We start from the raw sequence: 23,848 nt of genomic DNA, 5'->3' as shown, positions 1-23,848 counted from the left end.
GGCGTTGCCATTTGGGACTCCAGCAGCAACAGGAACTATCACAATATCCAGGGACTAGAGGGAAATCTCTCTCAGTACTCATTCTTAGAAGCTGAGAAGAACAGGATTGTGTCTATCTTAAATTATTATCCAGCATCTAACACAGTACCTGACACATAGTAGGAATGTTTATAGAATGAATGATTGAACTAGAAAATATCCACATCACTGGATATACCTTTTCAACTATGGGAATACACACCAAACGTGGCCTTTAAAAATGTATAAAGGGAATGTTTGTGAACACTTAGAATTCCAGTCAAGGTTACTGAGAGAAATCTCAAGGAGGCAGAATGGGCATTTGGTCGTAAGCAGAATCCTAATCAAGCATATCAGACCTGAATTTGGAAGAAAAAAACACATGAATAGAAGATGATCAGCCACAGAAGCAGGGGAAAAAAACAGGGTCCCAGAGGAAGAAAATGTTGGCAAATAATTATGCAACTGTTGCCTACAGAAAAAAAAATTTTGCTTAAGCACTAACATTTTGAATTTCTAGGCAACACCATCCCTAGAGTACCTCAATCTGTTTTAGCAAGGAGACACTTCTTGAATCAAATCAGTCCTAATGTTTGGATTCCTTGCTTACCAAACCTCTGCCAGTCCAGGCATTCTCATCTCTTGACGGTTGTATTGCTCTCTAAAATTTAACAAATGGATCCATAGGAGACAAGCCTCTGAGAGCTAGGTTAATCCAGGCCCCACCAAAGGGATAGCCCTGTCTTGGTATGCTGATGAAAGGAGACTTCTGAGCTCCAGAGCTGGGGACTAGCTACATCCTGATGGTGGTGTCATACTTCCAGGATGAATGCCATAAGCTATGGAAATTGACTGGCTACGGCTGTTGACTGGCTAGCCTCCCAGGAGTCACCTCTCTGCTTTACTGTGTACCTTTGTAAGCATCACCTGTCCCCACAGAGAGCCAGCTGAGGAGAGGAGGAAAACGGCAGATACCACTTGGAATCAGTGGTTTGTCATGAATACAAAAAAACTCTGGAGTCCCCCAGAAAGGTGTGAAGAATTTTTAATCCTCTGGATTTATCTACAGAGCAAATAGAAGCAGGACCAGAAAAAAAAAATCCATTTTGTGTCTGTCATTGTGACTATATTTTGTTGGGCCAGTGTCTCTGGGAAACTTTGTTTATACCATATTTATCATAAACCTAACAACATTCAAAGTCACTTACTGTTGGTTTTTATGCATTCCACCCAGTCACCAATAGCCTCCAAATTACCAAGCTTGTCTATTGATTCTCTTGGTGTCTCTAAAGGATTTGACATTGTAGTTCACCAGTTCTCTTCTCTCATTAGGCACAACAATGTGGCAATATTAGAGCTCATTTCCTGTCTACTCCAGAGCCTCCTTCACTAGTTCCCACTTCTCCCTGATCCTAAGTGACTTTTCAGTCTTCAGATCTCTAGTCTCCATCTTATCTTTTCCCCCAGCAAGTCCCAACCCATTCTGATTACTCAAAACACACTCAATTAATATTTACATATTGAGCAGCTCCTGTGTGGCATGCTACCATCTCCCTCCATGTTACTCAAGCCCATCCTCAGTTGGTGTCCTGAACTTTAGATGCATGTCCATAACACAAGTGCCGGACATGTACTTGCTGATGGCCTACCATCACCTCCATCAAAGCACAGTACAACATTTGTGCTTTCTTGCAAGTCAAAACAGCCTAAACACAGATGACAATTATTGACTCAAGCCCAGATATAGAGTAGATTTCAGGATTCTGGCTTCTTTTCTATCTCCCTCAGCTCTGCTGTCTTCCATGGGTTGCTTTAATTCTCAGGCAGGCTTTTTCATGGTAAGATAATTGTTGCTGTAGTTCCAGGACTCAAATGTGCATCTCAGATGATGGAAGAGAGCCTCTCTTCCACAGCCACCGAACAGAAGCTAAGGGTTTTATTCTGACTGATAAATTGGGGCCAGTGTCTACCCCAATTTGCAGATGTATGATCCCTGTGATCAGAGAAATGCTATGAGCTGTTGGTGTACGGCATGGCTACAGGCTCATTCGTGGACTAGTTACTCTGGCAGGCAGATGTGATTATCATGAGTAGCTTAGGCCAAGTACAGCCTATGTCTGGAGCCAGAGGTGTGGTCAGTCCCACCAAGAGCATGGCTTCTAAATAGCAGAAGAATGGTGGAATGGATACTGGGAAGAAACCAGTAGTTTTAACTATAGGATCTTGTTTATTTGTAACCCAGTGAAAAGGAATAATTCTCTGTAGCTAGGTTTTCTAGACAGCTAAGGGTTCACTTCTTATGTTTTTTAACCAGTTTGAACAATATAGTTGAAAAGTGTATTTTTTTGTATTTCTGACTTTTAAAAGATATATACCAAATTCAATTTAACCATTTAATGACAATTTGAGGTCATCAAGATATAAATGTATTATTACATCAGTCACAATGCAGTGACTGACCTCAGGATTACTGAGCTGTGTGTGACCCCAGAGCACTCTTCACTTTAAAAAATTATATCTACTTTTTATGACTTTTCTTTTTCTTCTCTTTCTCTAAATTGCTACTTCTAATCTACAGTGGTATTGAGAACCAGATAATAAAGCTTTTAAAATTTCATATAAATTTAAAGTAGAAATGAAATTGCCTAGGAAGAAATAGGCAAAAGTGCAAACTATGCAGGCAAAGTGCATATTGCCTCTGCATAGGGACATTAACAGTTTTTGTGTGTTTGGTTGGTTGGTTTCTCTTTTTTTTCCTATAGCGATTAAGAATAACTTTATGATTTTACACACACACACACACACACACACACACAGAGTGAATGAAGTAAATAGGATTTGTGTGGTGCCTTCAAGTTCCCCAAGTGGAAAAATGTTCTAGCTGTTAATCCTTGCAGTCTGTGACAACCCTCCTAGCAAATTAGAGGCCTTGTTGTTGAATTCGTGGTTGCCTGGTATGTTTGGAGTTAGAGAGCAGAAGTGGTCATGGAAAAGTCAGAACATATCAGGAGGAAGGTCAGTCACCTATCTACCATGCGGGCTTAGCAGGGAGCCCTTGACCTGGTAGGTCACCCCCAGGCAGAGACTGGACTACAGTCTTATAAAGAGGGAAATTCAGTCTTGCCTGCACCCCAGGGTTGGATAAATGGTGAGGGTGATGACTCAACACTGTGGAAACTCAGAAGTGACAATTTAATAACAGACAATGTAAAGGGATCTGCTACTCACAAGGAATTTTTCTTCTGCCCTAGAAACTATATGAGGAACCAAAGTATAATTAGAAGGTAGATTTGGTTAGGATAAAATTAGAACAAATGATGAAGTGGCATAAGGTTAAAATAGACTGGTGCATCCATCCATCAACACACTGGGCCACATCTGGCACTCACACCAGACCTAAGCCACATGCCACTAAATGGTGCTCTTGTTGAACTGCCAAATTTTGTCTCCATGACTCACCATTTTCTTTATTTCACTACCAAACAATTCCTTAAGAAGCCATTTTTTCTTTACATATGTTAAGACAATCCCAGGCTATGGATAAAGTTCGTTGTTCTTTAAGTTACTTTTCATACTTCTCTTTATAGCTATAGCAGTTTCTGAGTTCCAGGGCAACCTCATGGTTACATCCCACTCTACATACCACATTCAGCTTCTAGGAGAGCTGACAGCCAAACAGAAAAGGGCTCAAATACCTATAAAACTAAACTCATTATCTTCTCCGCAAACTCCTCCACTGAACAAAAGCAGTTTCCCAAACTCACTTTTTAAAACATCACTGTATGCTCATCTTTCACTTTTCTCTCTCTGTTGGTGCCCCATATTCTTGTGGAGGCCAAGTCTTCTTATTTATTCCTCCTTCTCCATGTCTCTCCCATCCATCATTTTCTTTTCACTCCCATTGCCCTACTTCTTTATCTCATTCTGAAATATTGCAATGGCCCAATAACAGGCATCTGTCTCTTCCCTTTTATGCTCATCTGCATATTATTGCCCTGTTAATCCTCTAGAAGCTTCTTTATTCAAAACTTTTAACAACTCTCCATTTTGCAAAGAATCACATGCAAATGCCTTGCACTGGTGCTCAAAGCCCTGCCATATTTGGTCTTCATGTTATGTTTTGGCTTTACCTTCTGTGACCCCTCCACATGGGTGCTCTGTATCAACCTTTGTATAATCACTATGGACAAATGAAAAAATCAAATATAAGCAATGTTTATGTTTTGCAATGCAAACCTACAGGAAAGAAGTCTTTGAAATTAGTACCAATAGATGCAGTATGCAGATTTTCATTTTAACAGCCCATTCGGATTTTTTCTTTCTTTCTTTCTTTTTTTGACAGAGTCTCGCTCTGTCACCCAGGCTGGAGTGCAGTGGCGCGATCTCGGCTCACTGCAAGCTCCACCTCCTGGGTTCACGCCATTCTCCTGCCTCAGCCTCCCGAGTAGCTGGGACTACAGGCGCCCGCCACCATGCCCGGCTAATTTTTTTGTATTTTTTTTAGTACAGATGTGGTTTTGCCGTGTTAGCCAGGATGGTCTGGATCTCCTGACCTCATGATCCGCCCACCTCGGCCTCCCAAAGTGCTGGGATTACAGGCTTGAGCCACCGCACCCGACCCAGACTTCTTTTTTAATTTTCTGCATTGACTTTTATAGACACGTACAGACATTTATAGAACCATGGTTGGTTATCAGGTAATCTATGGCTTCAGTCATGGTTTAGAAAGAAACCTGAAACTGTCCAGTGTAGATCTTCATCCAATGACAGACAGGCATCATGTAACTCACATTAACTTGAGTCTACCATCATTCAGAAATATCATGGAAGATAAATCACTCTGACAGTTGACTTGGGAAAAACCCTGCTTATTCCTCACACAGGGTGTGTCCTTGAGGAGCATAATATGATTGGGCAGATTTGGCCACCTTTCAAAAAGGACCCAACACAAAAAGTGATTTGAGCAATAAAGGAAATATACTGACTCGTTTAACTCAGAAGTCCAGGCATGGCTGTTTACAAGTGTTCAAACATGGTCTTGGGAAGCTCCTCTGTATCTTAGCTCTTCATTTCTCTATGCTTTATTCCCCAGAAGAATTTTTCTGTATGGGAGCAAAGATGGTCAACAAGATTAGCATCTCCTAAAGATGCTAAGGATGTAAAAGGATGATGACAGTTTCCTAATCAGTCAGTAAACATCCTACAGTGGGTTCTCATTGGCCCAGCTCAAGTCACATGCCTATTACTGAGCCAATCACTGTGTCCAGGAGCGGAGTCGGGTATGATATTTTTATTACCCAGGACCACCTCATACACTTTTGCTCCCTTCTGAAGCCAGAGGATGGGATCAACCCCATTGAACTACATGGACTGAGAATGGGAGCAAGGTGTTTCTCCAAAGGAAAACCAAGGTGCTGTTATAAGAAGACAGAACAGAGAAAACAAACAAGTGAATAGTAGGAGCAGCTTCTTGCATTTGTGGACATGCCTATTACCTCTTACTATAATATATTCATTAATGAGACCCACAACTTTATATTCAAAATTTAAAATAAACTTTGGCAATATGCATCAATATTTTTACATACTTAAGCCAGCAATCCTATTTCTAGAAATAATAATAATAGCTATGCTAATTAAGTGCTTAATTATGTGACCAACACTGGCCTAAGCAATTTGCATAGGTTATTTCAATTAATACAGAACAATCCTAACATGCAAGTGATATTGTCTCCGTTTTTAAGCTCAAGAAATTGAGCTTAGAGAGGGTAAGTGATTTACTCAAGGTTGCACAGCTAATAAGAGGCAAAGCCAAAATTCAGCCTCCAAAGTCTTAATGACTATTAGTTACTTTTTTCAGAAGTCTCAGTGGCAATACACTCTTATTGATTTTATTCTAAGAAAAAATACTATAGGTGAGAAAATATGTACATCCCAGGATGTTATTTATAAGTATTTGGTCACAAAACTCAAATGTGAAATAAAGTATCAATAAATTATGTCAACCTACATATGTCCCCTCATTATCAGTAAATACATACAAAGTTCCTACTTTATAAAATGATAAAACATTAATGACTTTCTTTGTAAGGCTGTGAATTTGCAAGTTTGTTCAAACCAGCTGCCTAAGCTACAAAAGCACCCACAGTCAAGGTTAATCAAACACAATACGGCCTTGTGCATTGTTTCAAATCTAACACAATGTTAGCTTATTATTTAGGAAAAAATTGAATACTTAATCTGTACAATCACTCAAAATGAATCTGTATATGTATTACTGTCTTCTATCAGGCCAAAGGGAGCTTTAGGCTAAAGTAGTTAATCTTGGTGATGCTCAACACTGGAATATTCCATCAAATGGGAACGTGATTGGCTTGAGAGACCAGAAAGCTGATGATTTTAACCACTGCACCTAACATGACAAGCTTCGATTAACAGTTGGAAACCTACACTCTGCCGTAGTCCCCAACTCAGGGCAAGACAGACGAAGCAGGACAGCAGCAGCTCTGAAGCTAATAAGGAGCTTAGACCACTAGGAAGGTCAGCTGGAAAAATAGCCATACTGCTCTATACTTCTGACACTGCCTAGGCTGGGTGTGGGGAAAGGGAAGCTCAAAGTGTGTATGTCACTAATTCATTATTGCCACTTTTTCAAAAAGATGGATATTAATGTAAACAAGGTGAAGTTCTTACTGGACTTCAGATTTTTTTTCTTTTTTTTTTTCCTTTTAACCTTTAGTAATACTTAGAAAGATCAATTAGTTTATAATCAGGCTCTTTCCATCATGCTTCCATTTCTCATTACCTTCAGGAATGTATCCTCAGCAAATATAGCCCTAAAACACTCCTGAAAAGCGCATGAAGGAGAAGCTCATTTGCACAAGAGTAATGATTTAGTCCTGTTCACTTCTAATTTGCATAATCCCCTTTCCTTTCTCCCTTCATAACTGTCTTTGATATTTTTTCTCCAAATGACATGGGCTGGGAGAAAAAAATTAAGCAAGCATCAAAGTTCTGGTGCCTGTGTTCTCAGCTATTACATTAATCTTTAAGATTTTCTTTCCTGTTTATTAAAATCAGTGACTCATCCAACTTTACACATAAATCCATATCAAAGTTAATTAGAATCTCGGAAGTGTAATGTTTGTCTCTGCCTTTATTAATTCCTGGAAGCTTGAAGTCAAGGCTCTGTGTGTGATTGTGGAAGAAAGGAAAAAGAGAAGCCAGTAGACATGACCTGCCAGGATTAACCAGCAGTGTTTGCACGGCAGGTTTCAGAATTTTGCCCAAGCCCCCTTGGTGCAAGGAAGGACCAGACCTCTAAGCAGCCCAGCTGTCAGGTCAGCCTCCTCTGAAATTGGGATTAGCCCTGTCCCCAACTTGAAACAGGGAAGATGGAGGTAAGAAGTAAACAATGAAGAATAGATCCCTGCTTGCTGACTTATGTTTCTCTCCCTCCTCCATAATCAGAAAAGCAGCCAATTCTTATAAATTAACTTTCTCTCCTTTCATCATGAAAAGGTTAAAAAAATGTATCTCACACAAATTTGCAAAACTTCTACTGGAGCAGGAAAAAGAAAGTGCAAGAAATAATGTGGGTACAAGGTGGAAATTATCATGTAGCAAGACATTTTTACATTTGGTTTTCTCAAAGTATACCTGGACACAAATGTAGGCAAAGGTGCATGAATAGGACAGGGGATTAGGTCTAATACACTTATTAGTGAGAAACTGACAGTAACAGCTCCAGTGCCCAGGATTTTATTGCATATTGATTTTGCTTTAGGAGGTCTGTGTGGAAATCACATAAAATGAACTTAGAAAACTAATTTTCTTCTCTGAAACTGCTCTTGAAAATGTTGGAGAATCTTCCAAAGAATTTTTTCTTATTTTAAAACATTAGTTTCATTAATAACATTCCAAAATCTAAAGAAAATGCTACAAGAAAGCCAAGAAACCCACGCTTATACCACAAAAGAGGCTTAAATCACCCACAGATAAGACAAGTTAGAGTTTTAAAGCATAATAAATCTATTTTGCATGAACACATTTGAGACTACTTTTTATGAAGTCATTTAATTCCATGGATGTGTAAGGAGATAATTTCAAGCCCCAGAAAAATGTAAAACCAAAAAGTTAATACTGACTTTAACTCACCATGGAGGGCTCCTTCAGGCACTCCAGCTCCCTGCAAAATACTCACCCAACCCAAGAGTTCCAGGACCCCTTCACAATCCAGGGGACCCCCACTTCTCTGCATGCGCACCCCTGCCTGCTCCGAGCTCAGGAGCAGCCCTGATGCTCTCACAGGTCCAGCAGTAAACATATAAGTTGGCAACCTCCCGAACCCTTAGCTGAATCTAGCAGGGCAAGTGGATGAATAATGTCTCCTTTGGTTGCAGGTGTTTGAACCTGTGCGACAGGAATCTCAGAGCAACCTTGCGCTCTACTATGTTACATAGGTTACTGAGTCAGCCCTTTCCCTTTATCCCCAAAGCTCTCTCCTTCCCCAGGACCCAGCCAGCAAGCAGGGATAAGGATGGACTCTGGGAACAGTCACTGCATTGTACTCAACGCCTCCTCTTGCCCTGTCAAGGAAGGCTTTGTTCTGGTCAAGTTCCACATGCCCAGATCGTTTTTTCCTAGGATATTTCTCACCCTTTCCCACCACCTTCCTCTCCCACTCAAATCACACCTATTGGGCAATCTCACCAGTGGGACCTGCAAGGGCAGATGCTTCTGAACCCCAGCAATGGGCCTAGCTTGACTTCTCTTCCCAGGAAGCTCTTCTGCCTCCAATCGACAATAAACACAGACAAGCCTGAAACCCTAGATATGTTGATAATCCCAAAGAAGGATCCAGAAAAAGAACAGGGAAGGTAACAGGCAGCACCAAGAGCACTTTCACTCCTACTGAGCAGTGGCCACCAGGTTGCTTTGGACCAATGGGTGCTTCATGCCATTTCACAGCACGGCTAAAACATCGGGGTAGGGGTCTGCACAGACGGCTCAAATGTGATAAACAATTTGTCACGTAAGAGCAGGTAAAACCAGACCTATGCTTCGGAACTTACATAGCCAAGTTCATGTTCTCTGACAGCTCTATCACATTTCTACCCCTACCCATTACTGCCTATTCCCTTTGGGACACTACCAAGAGTAATTTTCCCACATCCTTTGGCCCTTCCTTCCCCAGATGCTGCATTTAAGCTTCATCTTCACTTTTCAGTGCCCTCCCAACCCTGTTCTTAAGGACTTACTTTTGTTTTGTATGAAACAAAATAATAAACACCGAATTTCGACACACCCTCTGTGCCACACTGATTCACCACATTCAAATGAGGCATTTGTTTTGATTCAATGTGTATAATATAAATCATAGAGAGGACTCATGTTTTTTGCAGGGATAGGGTCTAAAGTCAGCATATAAAATGAAACCATGCATTGCCTAAATTTTTTTTAAATTTCTTTAAATTAACTTAGGATGCACAGTTTTATGTATACAGCCCTATACAATAAATCACTTACAAATGATTCCACTTACTATAACAGAGACATGAAAAATCTAATTTTCAAAATTTTATTTTTATAGAGTGAGAGTTAGAACTGGGTATTCTTCACTGAGTTCTGGGTAAGGCAGTTGCTTTACATTATTTTAAAAACAGAAAGATAGATGTGTTTTCAAGGGCTAGAGTCCCACAGAGCAGCAAGATGCTGCCCTCTAAGAACCATGTCAGAGCTGAGACAACCCGGGGGGCGCCAGTTGTTGGTTTCATGGTGGGGGCACTATTAAAATGAATATTTTTGTCTTTCTTTCCCACTTCTGTCTTATTTTTATTGGGTTTTATTGGCTTTCTTGTTTACTAAGCCAAGTACTCTTAGTGAATTCTCATAAACTAAATGTGTATGAAATGCAACTTCACTGTAGAGGGAAAAATATTCATCAGGTTGATTATTCAGCAATGTTTGCTTACTCAAATATTTAATCTAAATACGCAGTTAGGCTCCTTTTTACCAGGGGATTGAGTCCTCTTGTTATCACTGGTGCCGCACAACCAGGTATCCATACAAACACATACACATCTGCATGCTCATGGTACATACACACTCTCACTCAAGCAGCCACACAAGCACCACCAAGAAGGCAGTGAATGAAACACCATCCTCCAAAACCTCCAATCAATGATGAATCAACGTATTCCCCCACTAGTTGGTAAACTCTTTGGTGTCTGTGACCCCAACCCCACATCAACTCCCTCCTATGTGGCAAGTCGTCACTCCTACTCCCCCGTGTCCCTGTGGTGCCCTACTGGCACTGAGCTCCTTGCCTCCATCTGCACCGCTGTCTCGCTGGGTCCCTGCCGTGCACTCTGCTGCCCTCCTTGCTGCCAGCATTTTGCAGCCGCCACCTTTCTGCCTCCAGCGCTGCTGGCAGCTTCTATTATTGCTGCATTTGCTGAGAAAGCCAGTCCTACAACTGTCTCTCTTCTCTAGAAACACAAAAAAAATGGAGGGGAAAACAAGGCACTCTCAGGGACTAGTCAGCTTTCTGTCCTTCAAAAGTCCAAGGTCTGAATTCCTGGTTTGTATAGTCTCAATAATACCACCTCACAAAGGTAGGAGGAGGTCTTCCCAGCACTAGTGCTTATTTCAGGATGGCTGATGATGGCGAAATCATTAACATGAAATAACAACAACAAACATTTACATAGCACTTAGAACATTCTAGGAACTGTTTAAAATGCCTGGCACACATTAATTTAATACAATTATTATGCCAGTCCCTTTCAATGTTAAAAGCATGCTTATACCTAAATTGGCCTCCTAGCCCCAGATCTAAACTTTCCAATAGAAGGGAAATCCTTTGCTTTCCCATCATCGTCCAGAGTGATATTTCCGTCTTCCCACTCAGGATATAATAAGATTGCACGAGGTTAATACCTGGCTTGTCCCAAATTCTGAGCATTCCTAGATTGTTATATCATAGTATAAATGTTTGGCTTTCTCAGGGCAGATAATGTGTCCATTCAAATTTTTAAACTTTTTTTAAAATGAAAATAAGTAGAAGATAGAAAAATATAATAAACCCTTTTATACTAGTCCCCAATCCTTAATAATTATCATCTTATGAATAATCTTACTTCATCTATACTCCCACCCACAGGACTATTTTGAGGCAAATAACTAACATCCTATCATTTCATCTTGTAATGACCAGGTGCCTTGTCAATGGGCAGCAATATTTTGAAAAGAATCCTTTTCTCTGAGTAGTAATTCTCAATAGTAGGTTTAAAATATTCAGTAAACCATGCTATAAACAGATGTGCTGTCATCCAGGTTTTGTTTTCCCATTTATAGAGCACAGGCAGAGTAGAGTTAGCATAATTCTTAATGGCCCTAAGATTTTTGGAACAGTAAATGAGCATTGGCTTTAACTTAAAATCACCAACTGCATTATCCCCTAACAAGAGAATCAGCCTATTCTTTGAAGCTTTGAATCCAGGCATTGACTTCTTCTCTCTAGCTATAAAAGTCCTAGATGGCATCTTCTGTCAACAGAAAACTCTTTTGTCTAATCATCCTTCAGTATTGCCTCCAGGACCTTCTACCTATACCCAAATACACACATGCTCGAGTCCCACAGTCAGCTCTGTGGAACCTGCATATATGAAAAGATGGCTCTCTATATATGTGGGTTTCACATCCCATGAATACTGTATTTTCAATCTGCATTTGATTGAAAATAATTAATGTAAAAGTGAACCTGCACAGGCTCAAACCGTGTTGCTCAAGGGTCAACTGTGCATTGAAAATCTGTTGTTTAATGTAGCCACCTGTCTTCCTCTGTTTGTGTTGCTATCAAGGAATACCTGACACTGGGTAATTTACAAAGAAAAGAGGTTTATTTGGCTCATGGTTCTGCAGGCTGCACAAGAATGTGTTGCCAACATCTGCTTCTAATGAAGAGCTCAGGAAGCCTCCCCTCATGGCAGAAAACAAAGGGGAGCTGGTGTGTAGAGATCATAGGTCAAGAGGGAAAGCAGGAGAGAGGGGAGGTGCCAGATGCTCACAGAAACCAACAGAACAAGAACTCACTCATTTCCACAAGGACGGCACCAAGTCCTTCTTAAGGGATCTGCCCCCATGACTCAAACACCTCCTGTTAGGTCCCACCTCCAATGCTGGGGAACAAATTTCAACAAAAGGTTTAGAAGGACAAACATTCAAACTATAGCACCACCTTCTTCAATGAATTATCTTAGCTAGATCTTCTGGAGAACTTGCTGCAGCTTCTACGTCAGCACTTGCTGCTTTACCTTGCACTTTTATGTTATGGACTTAGCTTCTTTCCTTAAATTTTATAAACTGACCTCTGCTAGCTTCCAACTCTTCTTCTGCAGCTTCCTCACCTCTATCAGGCTACACAGAATTGAAGAGAGTTAGGACTTATTCTGGATTAGGTTTTGGCTTAAGGGAATGTTATAGCTTGTTTGATCTTCTATATAGACCACTAAAACTTTCTATATATCAGCAATAGGCTGTTTCACTTTTTTATCATTCATGTATTCAGAACAGAATTCTCTGGTTTATTTCAAAATGACTACTTTTCCCTTCCCTCTGCCAGAAGCGGGAGAGGATTTTTCTTTGATATTCACTATGAGAATCTGGTAGAGCTCCAGGAGATAAAACTCACAAAAGTGTGGGAGCCCCTCAGTGACTGGATTTTCCTGGTGTTTTTAATCTCTTAGACTTGTCGCTCTGAGCCTCCAGCAAATCATCCACTACAGTTCAAGTTTTCCTATCCTGCACTGGTTCCCATGGAGGTTTCTGCTCCTGGGTTTTTGCTCTGGTAAGTTGTGATTCTTTGTATTTGCCTGACTCTACAAATCTGCGGGGCAGTGGTTTGCTCTATGACCTCACTGTTCTTACAGATCTAAGAAGAGCTATTAACTTTTCAGTTTGTTCGGCTTTTTTACTTGTCGTTAGGGTAGAGTGGTGACGTCCAGGCTCCTTAAATGTGGAACTGGAAACTAGAACGGGACACAACAGGTATCTCCAAAATATTAGGACTCTTCAACATAGACAACAAGCCATGTCACACTGGGAAAAAAGTGACCCATTTCTTAATATCATCAATATCTAATCACAGTTCAGACTTTCCCAAATGTCCATTGAATACTTTTATCCAGTGGATTCTTTCACAACGAAATTCAAATAAGGTTCACACACTGCATTTAGTTTATGCTTCCCTTGAGAGGACTTCCCACAATCATCACCCCTTTAATTTCCTTGCAATTTATTTGTTGAAGAAACATGGCTGTTGATCTTACAGGGTTTCAGACATCGTTTCCCATGGGATTATTTAACTTGTTCTCTGCACTCTAATTTCCATAAACTGGTAGATATAGAGACCCGAATACAGTCAGGATCAATTTTTTTTGAAAGAATACTAGTGTTAGTTCTTCTTATTGCTTCATATCAGGAGGTGCATAATGTATGGTTGTCTAGTGTTTTGTGATTGATCAAGGTGGTTCTGAATTGTCAACTAGATCCATTTATTAGAAAGCATTCATCGATTTTCCAAAATGATTTAGAGGACATTGGTGATCATTTCATAGATTCATTATTTCATTAGAAGTAGCAAAATGGTGATATTATAATGCTGTCATTCCTTCTTAATTTATTAGCTGGAATTTCTTATAAAGAAGAACTTTTCCATATCAACTATTAGATTACCCTGAGGCATGGTTTTTATAGGATAGACAATATAAATATTCTATTCTTTTTATCTATTTTCAGAACAATGAGTTTTCGGTGTGTGTTTTGAGTATATATGTGTATATATGTATACATATATGTGTATATATGTATACATATGTGTGTGTATATGTATACATATATAGTGTATATGTATACATATATGTGTGTATATGTATACATATGTGTGTATATGTATACATATATAGTGTATATGTATACATATATGTGTGTATATGTATACATGTGTGTATATATGTATACATATATGTGTGTATATGTATACATATATGTGTGTATATGTGTATACATATATGTGTGTATGTGTATACATATGTGTATATGTGTATACATGTGTGTATGTGTATACATATGTGTGTATGTGTATACATATGTGTGTATGTGTATACATATGTGTATATATACATATGTGTGTATATGTATACATATGTGTATATATGTATAAATGTGTGTATGTGTATACATATGTGTATATGTATACATATATGTGTATATGTATACATTGTGTGTATATGTATACATACATGTGCATGTGTGTATATATACATATGTGTATATATACATATATGCATATATATACACACATATATACATATACATATATATATATATATATATTTTTTTTTTTTTCCTTGGAGAAAGGGTCTTACTCTCTTATCCAGGCTGGAATGCAGTGGCATGAACATGGCTCACTGAAGCCTCGATCTCCTGGGCTCACAGGACCCTCCCTCATCAGCCCCCTCAGTAGCTGCAACCATAGGCATGCGCCACCACACCCAGCTAATTTTTTTAATTTTGTGTAGAGATGGGGTCTCACCATGTTGTCCAAGCTGGTCTCAAACCCCTGGGATCAAGCAATCCTCCCAATCAGCCTCACAAAGTGTTAGGATTACAGCCATGAGCCACCACATCTGGCCAAGTATAATTTTAAACTCTCAGATTTTAATATGAATTTCAATTTATCGCAACTGTTGTTTTGGTATACACAATTTCCCATCTTTGGCAAGAAATAATCCCTTTAAATTGGCTCCTAAGTCCTTAAAAATGCACTATTTTTTAAGGGTTTCCTTTATTTCATGTTCAACAAGATGTTTTCAGCTCATTTCATACATTCGTCATTTCTCCAAGGAATTCTTATTCCTTTTAGCAGAAAATTGCATTTAGAGACTATAATCTGCATTCTAAGGGTGCTCATTACTGATTTTCAAATAACAGGGCTAGAAAATGTGCTTCTGTAAAGGAAATACATTATGATTTTATAATGATATTTCCAATTCAAATTTGTAATTATAAACACAATTTATAATTTTATTTAGCAGCTTTGATTTTATATATATATATTGTTTCTTGATTCCTAATATTAACAAAATTGCATGTTATTTATCCTCCAAAATGTATATAATAGATTCAGAGTAACAATATTAACATATATTATTATTCAATATTAATACTATTTGTAAATTAATTTTATTTTTAATTTTTTATTTATTTTTAATTTAGTTTCATACTTTAGGGCATATCCACTAAAAATGCATAGACAAGTGACTGTGTTTTAAAAATACTTGAAGTAATTCTCCTCTGTGTTTAGGACACCAACACAATTAGTTTCATTTATTTCATTTAGCTTTTGCTTTGGATATATAGTTACGCACCTCATAACATTGTTTCAGTCAACAATGGACAGCAATGAACCACGTATGCACCAGTGGTTCCATAAGGTTGTAATGGAGCTGGACAATTTCTATCACCTAGTGACATTGTAACTGCAGTGACATCATAGCTGTCTTAATGGTATAGCGCAATGCATTACATATGCAAATCTATGAATAAAAAAGAAGCAAATTGAGTAAACCACCATGGACATATTTCTGAAAAGAGTGACACTGCCTCAAAAAGAGCCTCAGGCAGGTCCTTCAGGAAGCCTTCCAGAAAGCATTGTTATCATAGGAAATGACAGCTCCATACAATCAAGACCTTCCAGTGGGACAAGATGTGGAGATGGAAGACACTGATATTAATGATCCTGACCCTGTGTAGGTCTAGGCTAATATGTGGGTGTCTTACATGTTTTTTTTAAGCTTTAAAAAAAATAAATACATTTGAAAATATTTTAAAAAGCTTATAGAATGACATAAAGAAAATATTTTTGTATAGCTGTACAATGTGTGTTTTAAGCTAAGTGTTATTACAAGACTTAAAAACGTAAAAAACATTTAAAAAGTTTAAAAAGTAAGTTACAGTGAGCTAACTCATTATTGAAGAAGAAAATGTTTTTTATAAATTTAGTGTAGCCCAAATGTTCATAAATTCTACAGTAGTGTAGAATAATTTCCTAGGCCTCCACATTCACTCACCACTCACTCACTGACTCATACAGAGCAACTTCCAACCTCTGAGCTCCATTCCTGGTAAGTGCCCTTGCAAGTGTACCATTTTTTGACTTTTATACTGTGTTTTTACTGTACCTTTTCTATGTTTAGATACACAAATGTTTACCATTGTGTTACAATTGCCTACAGTATTCAGTACAGTAACATGCTATACAGGTTTGTAGCTTAGGAGCAATAGACTACATCATATAGCCTAGGTGTGCAGTAGGCATATTCTATGATGTTGGCACAGGGACAAAATTGCCTAACGGCACCATTTCTCAGAATATATCCCTGTCATTAAGTGACACATCACTGTATAAGTATTTTTTATCTTGATTATAAGTGTGACGTGTGTAAAACATTGACATGGTTCTAAAGTTCTAGCTACAAAACAAAGTAAATTTAGAGAAATCTAACTTCCATCTGTGTCCCCTTGCTTTCTTCTAAAAAATCATTTTAGTGGTTTCTTATTCTTTCATTTTCTAAATAAAAGCAAAATACATATTTATATTCTCCCTTTATTAAATAAGAGGTAGCATACTCTATTAACTATTCTACACCTTGTTTTTTTCACTTAACAATATATCCTAAAGATCATTTTATGAAAGTATACAAATTTCCTACCCCTGTTGGAGCTGCTTAGTATTCCACGGGGTGAATGCACTGTAGTAGGTTCAACCATTCCTGAGTTGGTGGACATCTGAGTCGTTTCCAGTCTTTAACTATTATAGGCAATGCTTCGGTGAACATGTCTTTTCATGTTTGTGCCATTGTATCTTTAGTTTTGTATCAGTTAGCTTTTGCTATGTATAGCACACTACCTCAGAACTTAATGGCATAAAGCTACAATCATTCATTAGCTCAAGATTCTGTAGGTCAGCAATTTTGGCAGAGCTCAGTGCTGTCCTTCTGTTGTTCTCACTCATGTGACTGAAGTCAGCTGGCAACTCAGCTGGAGCTGGATAGTCTAAGACAGACTCATCCATGTGTCTGGTGTAAGCAGGCTGTGAGCCAAGGTTTCTCAAGTGACCTCTCATCCTCCAGCAGGCTAGCTAGTGATCATTTATATGGTCTCATGGCAGTCTCAGGGCTCCAAGCACTTCAAGAGAGAGCAAGCTCAATGCCCAAGCACTTTTCAATCTTCTGTGGCCATCAAGTTTGCTATTGTCATTTTGATCATGCAGGACACATGGACAAGCCCACTGTCAGTAGAAAAGAAGAGGACTAACCAAAGATGTGCAAACATATTTCCCTGCTTCCATGGAAGGGGTATATATACCACCATCTATTTGCAAATCATCTACCATGGAGAGACATTCCTAAACGTGGGTGATACGGTTTGAATATTTGTCTCCTCCAAGTCTCATGTTGAAATATGATCCCCACTGTTGGAGACGGGGCCTAGGGGGAGGTGTTTGGGTCAAGGTAGTGGATCCCTCGTGAATGGTTTGGCACTTTCTCAGTAGCAATGCATTCACATGAGAACTGGTTGCTTAAAAGAGCCTGGTATCTCTCTTGCTTCCTCTCGTCATGTAATATGCTGGCTCCTCTTCTCTTCCACCAAGACCAAAAGCTTCCTGGGCCTCATCAGAAGCTGAGCAGATGCTAACAGCCCTGCTTGTATACAGCCTGAAGAACCATGAAAAAAAATACCTCCTTTCTTTATAAATTACCCAGCCTCAGATTTTTTTATAGCAATATGAAAGGAATAATATAGCAGGATTGCTGGGTCACAAGGCAAATTTAAATGTAAAATTGCCAAATTCCCCTATAATAGAGATTATACAGTTTTGCATTTCCTCCATCAGTGAATGTTCCTATTCCAATAGTGTTACCAAGAGAATATTTTCTTTTTTGAGACAGAGTTACACTCTCGTCGCCCAGGTTGGAGTGCAGAGGTGCAATCTCGGCTCACTGCAACCTCCACCTCCCAGGTTCAAGCAATTCTCCTGCCTCAGCCTCCCAAGTAGCTGGGATTACAGGTGCGCACCATTATGCCCAGTAAATTTTTGTATTTTTAGTAGAGACGGGGTTTCACCATGTTGGCCAGGCTGGTCTTGAATGCCTGATCTCAGGTGATCCACCCACCTTGGCCTCTCAAAGTGCTGGGATTACAGGCATGAGCCACCACACCTGGCCAAGAGAGTGTTTTTTCAAACTTTCATATTTTTTCCAATCTAAAAGTGAAGAATGGTATCTCGGTGGTATTTTAATTTACATCTTTCATTATGAGTGAAGTTGAGCATCTTTTTATATACTTAAGGGCCATTTGAACTTTTTTTCTGTGAACTGTCCATATCTTTTGCCCATTTTTCCATAGTGTGTTTTGTCTTCTCTATTTATACAAGTTCTTTTTATGTTAGGAATATTAGCCCTTTGTGATGTTACAAATGTTTTTCCCAGTTGTCATTTTATTTTTTAACATGTAAATGTAGTCAAATTGATCAATCTTTCCTTTAATGCTTCTGGACTTTGAGCCATTTTTGGAAAATTTTCTCCATTCTTAATAGAATTCACCCACGGTTTTTTACTGTTTGTGTGGTGGTTAGGGAGAGTATCCAGTTATCCCAATACCCAAGAGTCCATAATTTCCCTGTTGATCTGATACCACTTCTGTAGACTTAAATTTGACTAATTGGGTTTGTAATAAGTTGACATTTAAAGTATGACTAATCTCAGGTAAAAATGTAAATTAGTCAAATTCCATATTTTGTTCTCCATCTTCCCCTCTGCATACACTCCCTTTCAAAACTAACTCCAATTCTATATCCTCTATGAAGCACCATCCACTGTCAGCAGCAGCCTCAATGTTTCACTATTGCTCAACTGTAATAGTATAGGCTTTGGTGTGTTGGACTCAGTCACCGCCTAGTTGTGTGATCTCATGCAAACTACTCAATCCTTCTCATGGGGATAACAAAACCTCACTCTCAGGGTCTTTCATAGGTAACTCACTAGCATAGTACTTGGCATATAGTTAGTGTTCAACAAAGTATAGGCAGCCCATTAAAGAAGTGGAAGGAGAGAATCCTTAAACAATTGATGAGAAAGAAAAGCAAAGACCTGATATGCATGTGACTCAGATATGTGGAGTTCAATGCAGAAACACCTCTGATGGCAGTGATAATGTGTCATGTGTTCGTGTACATACGTGCACATGCACATGGACTGGGAAAGAACACATGACTATATTTTTTTAGTCTGTTTCACTCAGGAACGTTTCCCTGTAGACTCAGGGTGGGGGGTTGTAGCGGGGGGGCGGGGTGTCTTTGCTTGACAAGTAACTTACACTCTCTGGCTATGCGGATTCTGAATGCCAACCTAGGAGTACAAAATCCTAAGGAGGAGATAGCACTTCAGTTCAGCTCATACCTTAAGAAAATTAGAGCCTAAGAATCAATATCTTCTGAAGAACTGAGCAACTGACCTGCAAACACTGAAGTTCCAGGATACCCCCTCTACTCTTGGCACTCTATCTCTGAGGACTTCATATCACGCCCTGCCACAGGCTCCTCCTCTTGCTTAGAGCTGTTCAGGGCAGAGGAGTGGTGTGCTAACTCCTTTCAGCCAGTTCTTTGATGGCAAGTCCTCCTTCATTTCAGCAGTTTCTGCCCCAAATGTCGAGGATGACAGGTTTAAATCTTGATGGAAAAAAGAAAAAAAGAGTTGGAGCTAAGTTGAAACAGGGAAAGAATAAAATACCAAGATCTTGGAACTTTATCTGAGATGCATGAAGGGCTAGGTTTGGCTGTACTCTGGCATGGTTAAGACTTGGAGAAATCTAGAGATGACTTTGGCACGTATGAAATTTCCCTTCAGATAAGAATGTTTTTTAAAGTATTGAAAGAATGATGGCTGTTGGGGCCATGGAAAAAGAGATTGACTGGGGAAGGCACATTAGAGAGGCTTCCAGAATGACAGCAATGTTCTGTATCTTGATAGAGGTTGTGATAAAGCCTAAGTATTTGTTAAAACTCACTAATGCACAACTAAGATTTCCACATTTCTTTGTAAATTTTACAAAAAAAAAAAATCCTGAAAAATACTGAACTCTAATGAATAGGCATGTTGCAACGTTTAGGGAAAATTGTACGATGTCTGCAATTGACTAAAAATATATTAAAAATGCATTAATGGCTGGCCGGGCACGGTGACTCATGCCTGTAATCCTAGCACTTTGGGAGGCTGAGGCCAGAGGATCACTTGAGCCCAGGAGTTCAAGGCCAGCCTGGGGCAACATGATGAAACCCCTTCTTTACCAAAAATACAAAAATTAACCGGGCGTGGTGGCTCCCCTCTGTAGTCCCAGCTACTCAGGAGCCTGAGGTGGGAGAATCGCCTCAATCTGGGAGGCAGAGGTTGCAGTGAGCTGAGATTGCACCATTGCAATCCAGCCTGAGTAAAAGAAACTCTGTCTCAAAAAAAAAAAAAATAAAAATGTATTAATAGGACGCACAGATATGTGATACTGGCAAAATCTAGGTGGTGAGTATAAATTCTTTCAACATGCCTATATGTTTAAAATTTTTAATAAAATGTTGGTAAGTTATCCAATACTATAGTTATCAGAAGCCAATAAATTACTCCGCAACTCTGGGTGCACAGCAATCCCAAGGGCTGTCACCGGGAACAGAGAATTCCTTCCAATGTGCCCTCTGCCTGGCCCTAAGCAAGCCACTAACCCCCTTTCTGACACAAATCTGGACCCACAAGTTCTCTGTACTTTCATCATCTTGTCCTGCTGGGCAGAGGTGAATGGAAAAACACCAGTGTACTCAGCTAGTGGGCAGATCTTTGTAATGAAGACCCAACCCTACATGCTGTCACGGTAAACCGTCAGCATAAGTGCTTGTCTGTGCCCAGACAAGACAGGAAAAACTTGGTTTGACTGTTTAAAAAAGAACATAATTGTAATAATTCACATAAATTGCTTAATATTTCAGATTTTAAATTATAGAAGATTGTTTTCTAATAATGGCATGGAGAAATGAACAGTATTTTATCTTATTTCCAATGCTGATGGAGAAAGGGCTTAACATTTGTTGACCCTTAGATATGGAGCAGATGTTTTGCATACATTAGCTCACATAGTCCTCCTAACACTATGAGTACATAGCCCCACTATCATTTTATAACGAGGTTCATGGTCCTGGAGCCAGTAAATAGATCCAGGACTCAAACCAAGATCTCCTCAGCCCAAAACCATGTTCTTCTTCATGGAAGCACATTCTGGCATTTAAAATAGGTTATGTTCTGCAAAGCTCACATAATTACAACAGCAGCAGTCATTTGGCCAGGATTTTACCAAATACCATTGGGTAAAGGAATGAAATTTCTAAGGGCAGTGTCGTGTTCTACTTCAATTGTTTTTACCAAACCACCACTCACCAAAAGGCATTTTTAACAGTTTACACTTTTCACCAACAATATTGACAAATGTGATGAGAATACAAAACTTGGCAACCTTTCCCATATTTTCTATAGCTTTAGGGGCAGTTCAGGGTTTCATCTACTTAACATTTAATGTCAGTGTTGATTGTTCATAAACTAAACAAATGGCCCAACTGCCCCTTAAGGATTTTCCATATCATACTTACACCACTATCGGGCAAAAATCGCTATTCAATGGAACAGAACCATTTCCCCCACGTGTTAAACTAAGCCAGATTTCTAAACAGACAGAAACTATGCAGCAATGACCCAGTAGATGGCACTAGTTGTGCTGACTACCTTTCTATTCAAGTAGTCCAGCAACTTAGGTCAGGAGTTTGTTTCCTACAAGGGCTATAAACATTTAATACTGAACATTAGAAACACATGGCAATCAAATCATGATTTCCATGTTATTTGCAGAAAATATTCATTGTAGTTGCCTCTCTGTACAGAACAGAACTGAGATCTTTACGTGGAAGATGAAGGGTGGTTTCTGTAAGTATTTTCAAAAGTATTTATCAAGTCTCCAACTCAACTACTTTTCAATTTGGCCAGCCTTCTTTTAGTAAAGCAGGGAATTGAGGGACAGGAGGAAGGCAGAAGATGCTGATAACATTAATTTGCTGAGATGAGCAACAATAAACTCTAAATTTTCAAAAACGTAGGGGAAAAAAAGCATTTTACTTTTATCTAGATAGGCTCAAGGAAAGTCATGTGACCTCCCAATTAATATCTGATCCTCGAATTGATATATAATTTAAATCATTTTATTTGAGCCTAATTCAAAATTTGCAATACCCTCATCCAGAGGCCATACTGAACCTCTTATTCTGCTCTGCGCTATATGCTTTACCCAACAATTCTACCCTCTGGAGGGACATTCTTTTAAGCACAATTTTTTGTTTTACAATCCAAAACGTCAGCATATATTAGCCTCACAAAGGTAAAAGAAACTGAGGGAAAAAAAAAAAAAAATATATATATATATATATATATATAATTTCAATACAAGGGAAGATCTCAAGGGCAGGAGGCAGACAACCTCAGGGTTTCAAATGCAGATCTCCCAAATGTACACTGATGTTATTCTAGTAATGCAGAGGTGCAACCTGTACTTGTTTAACAAGTTCCTGGGAAGCCTCATGTAGATGGTTTCTAAATCATTAAGAATTTTACTCAATATGTATTTAATATACAAACCAAGAAACTAGACTACCCTATGCTGAAAAGCATGAATTTTGATGGAGTAAGAGACATAACTTGAATTTCTGATTGGAAATAACAGGTTTTTTTAAACATCACTAGCCCTTCAACAGAGGTTGAGACATATTGTGGGGGTCTGATCAGTAGTGTGTCAATAAACTCTCAAGAGACCTGTGCTCTTTTATAGGTCAACAATGATCATCCAAGCCCACACGTTCTCAAAGCCTGGGGAGCCACAGTAAAATTGTGGGTTGTCAACCAAGACCCTCCAAAAGACTTAAACGAAATGTCTACTAGTCAAACTTCTTAAAATGTTCGTTGTCTTCACATCACGCTGGTTCTCTCACAGTAGTAAAAAGCTCTTAGTAACATCTTTGGGTCCAATGTTAACATGGAAAAAAGTTTGTCATAAACCAGACTTGATTTCCTCTTTTCTTACTCTGTGATCTATACTTTGAGAAACATCAATAGATCATTTTAGTTCAGAAACCTGGAGTAATTTGGTTACAATATTTGAATTCCAAACTCAGGCAGTCTCCAGTAAAGCACACTGAAACATTTGGATGTAATTTAAATACACCTGAAAAGTAACATGTTTTTCTAGCTTTTCCCTCAGGGCGTAACACCACACCATTCATAACAACGCTATTTTCCAAAGGTCGCAATTAGATTTCCTCAGAAGCATACCTGAACTGTTAATCATTACAACTCCTTTGTGAAACATGGGACTGGTTGATTACCCAGTGTAATCACTGGCTGAAACCTCAGCACACTGTTTTTCACCCCAGTGGAGGCAGGTTTTCACCTCCCCCCTAGCTGTACCCCTCTCTTAATGCCCATATTAGAGAACTGTGATCTTCCTTCTCCACTAGAAATGTTCACTTTCATCAGGTAAGGGATAAAACAAAAACAAGAGACAGAAGATCTTAAAAAAAAAAAAAATAGTAGTAATAGGGCAAGTAAACTCAGTGAGGTTAGAGGAATTTGTTTGGGGGGCATTCTATGTTGTTAGTTTCATATCATGTTCAGTTTGTTGTTTCTAG

The 23,848-nt window shown here is 39.0% G+C and overlaps 1 non-coding gene across 1 annotated transcript in view; it reads right to left on the bottom strand.

Moving 5' to 3' along the window:
• The window catches only part of NABP1 (nucleic acid binding protein 1), a 117,775-nt gene extending 97,920 nt beyond the window's left edge, over window positions 1–19,855 (bottom strand). Inside the window, exons 1-2 of the transcript XR_010149818.1 lie at window positions 19,597–19,855; window positions 5,004–5,120 (exon numbers count right to left, since the gene is read on the bottom strand). This is a non-coding gene — a transcript (nucleic acid binding protein 1). The remainder of the gene's footprint in view (window positions 1–5,003; window positions 5,121–19,596) is intronic.
• Between the last annotated feature and the right edge of the window lie 3,993 nt (window positions 19,856–23,848).

This window comes from Pan troglodytes, chromosome 13, assembly GCF_028858775.2.
Source record: "Pan troglodytes isolate AG18354 chromosome 13, NHGRI_mPanTro3-v2.0_pri, whole genome shotgun sequence".
Taxonomy (NCBI): domain Eukaryota; kingdom Metazoa; phylum Chordata; class Mammalia; order Primates; family Hominidae; genus Pan; species Pan troglodytes.
This window is presented reverse-complemented; position numbering and strand designations above follow the sequence as displayed.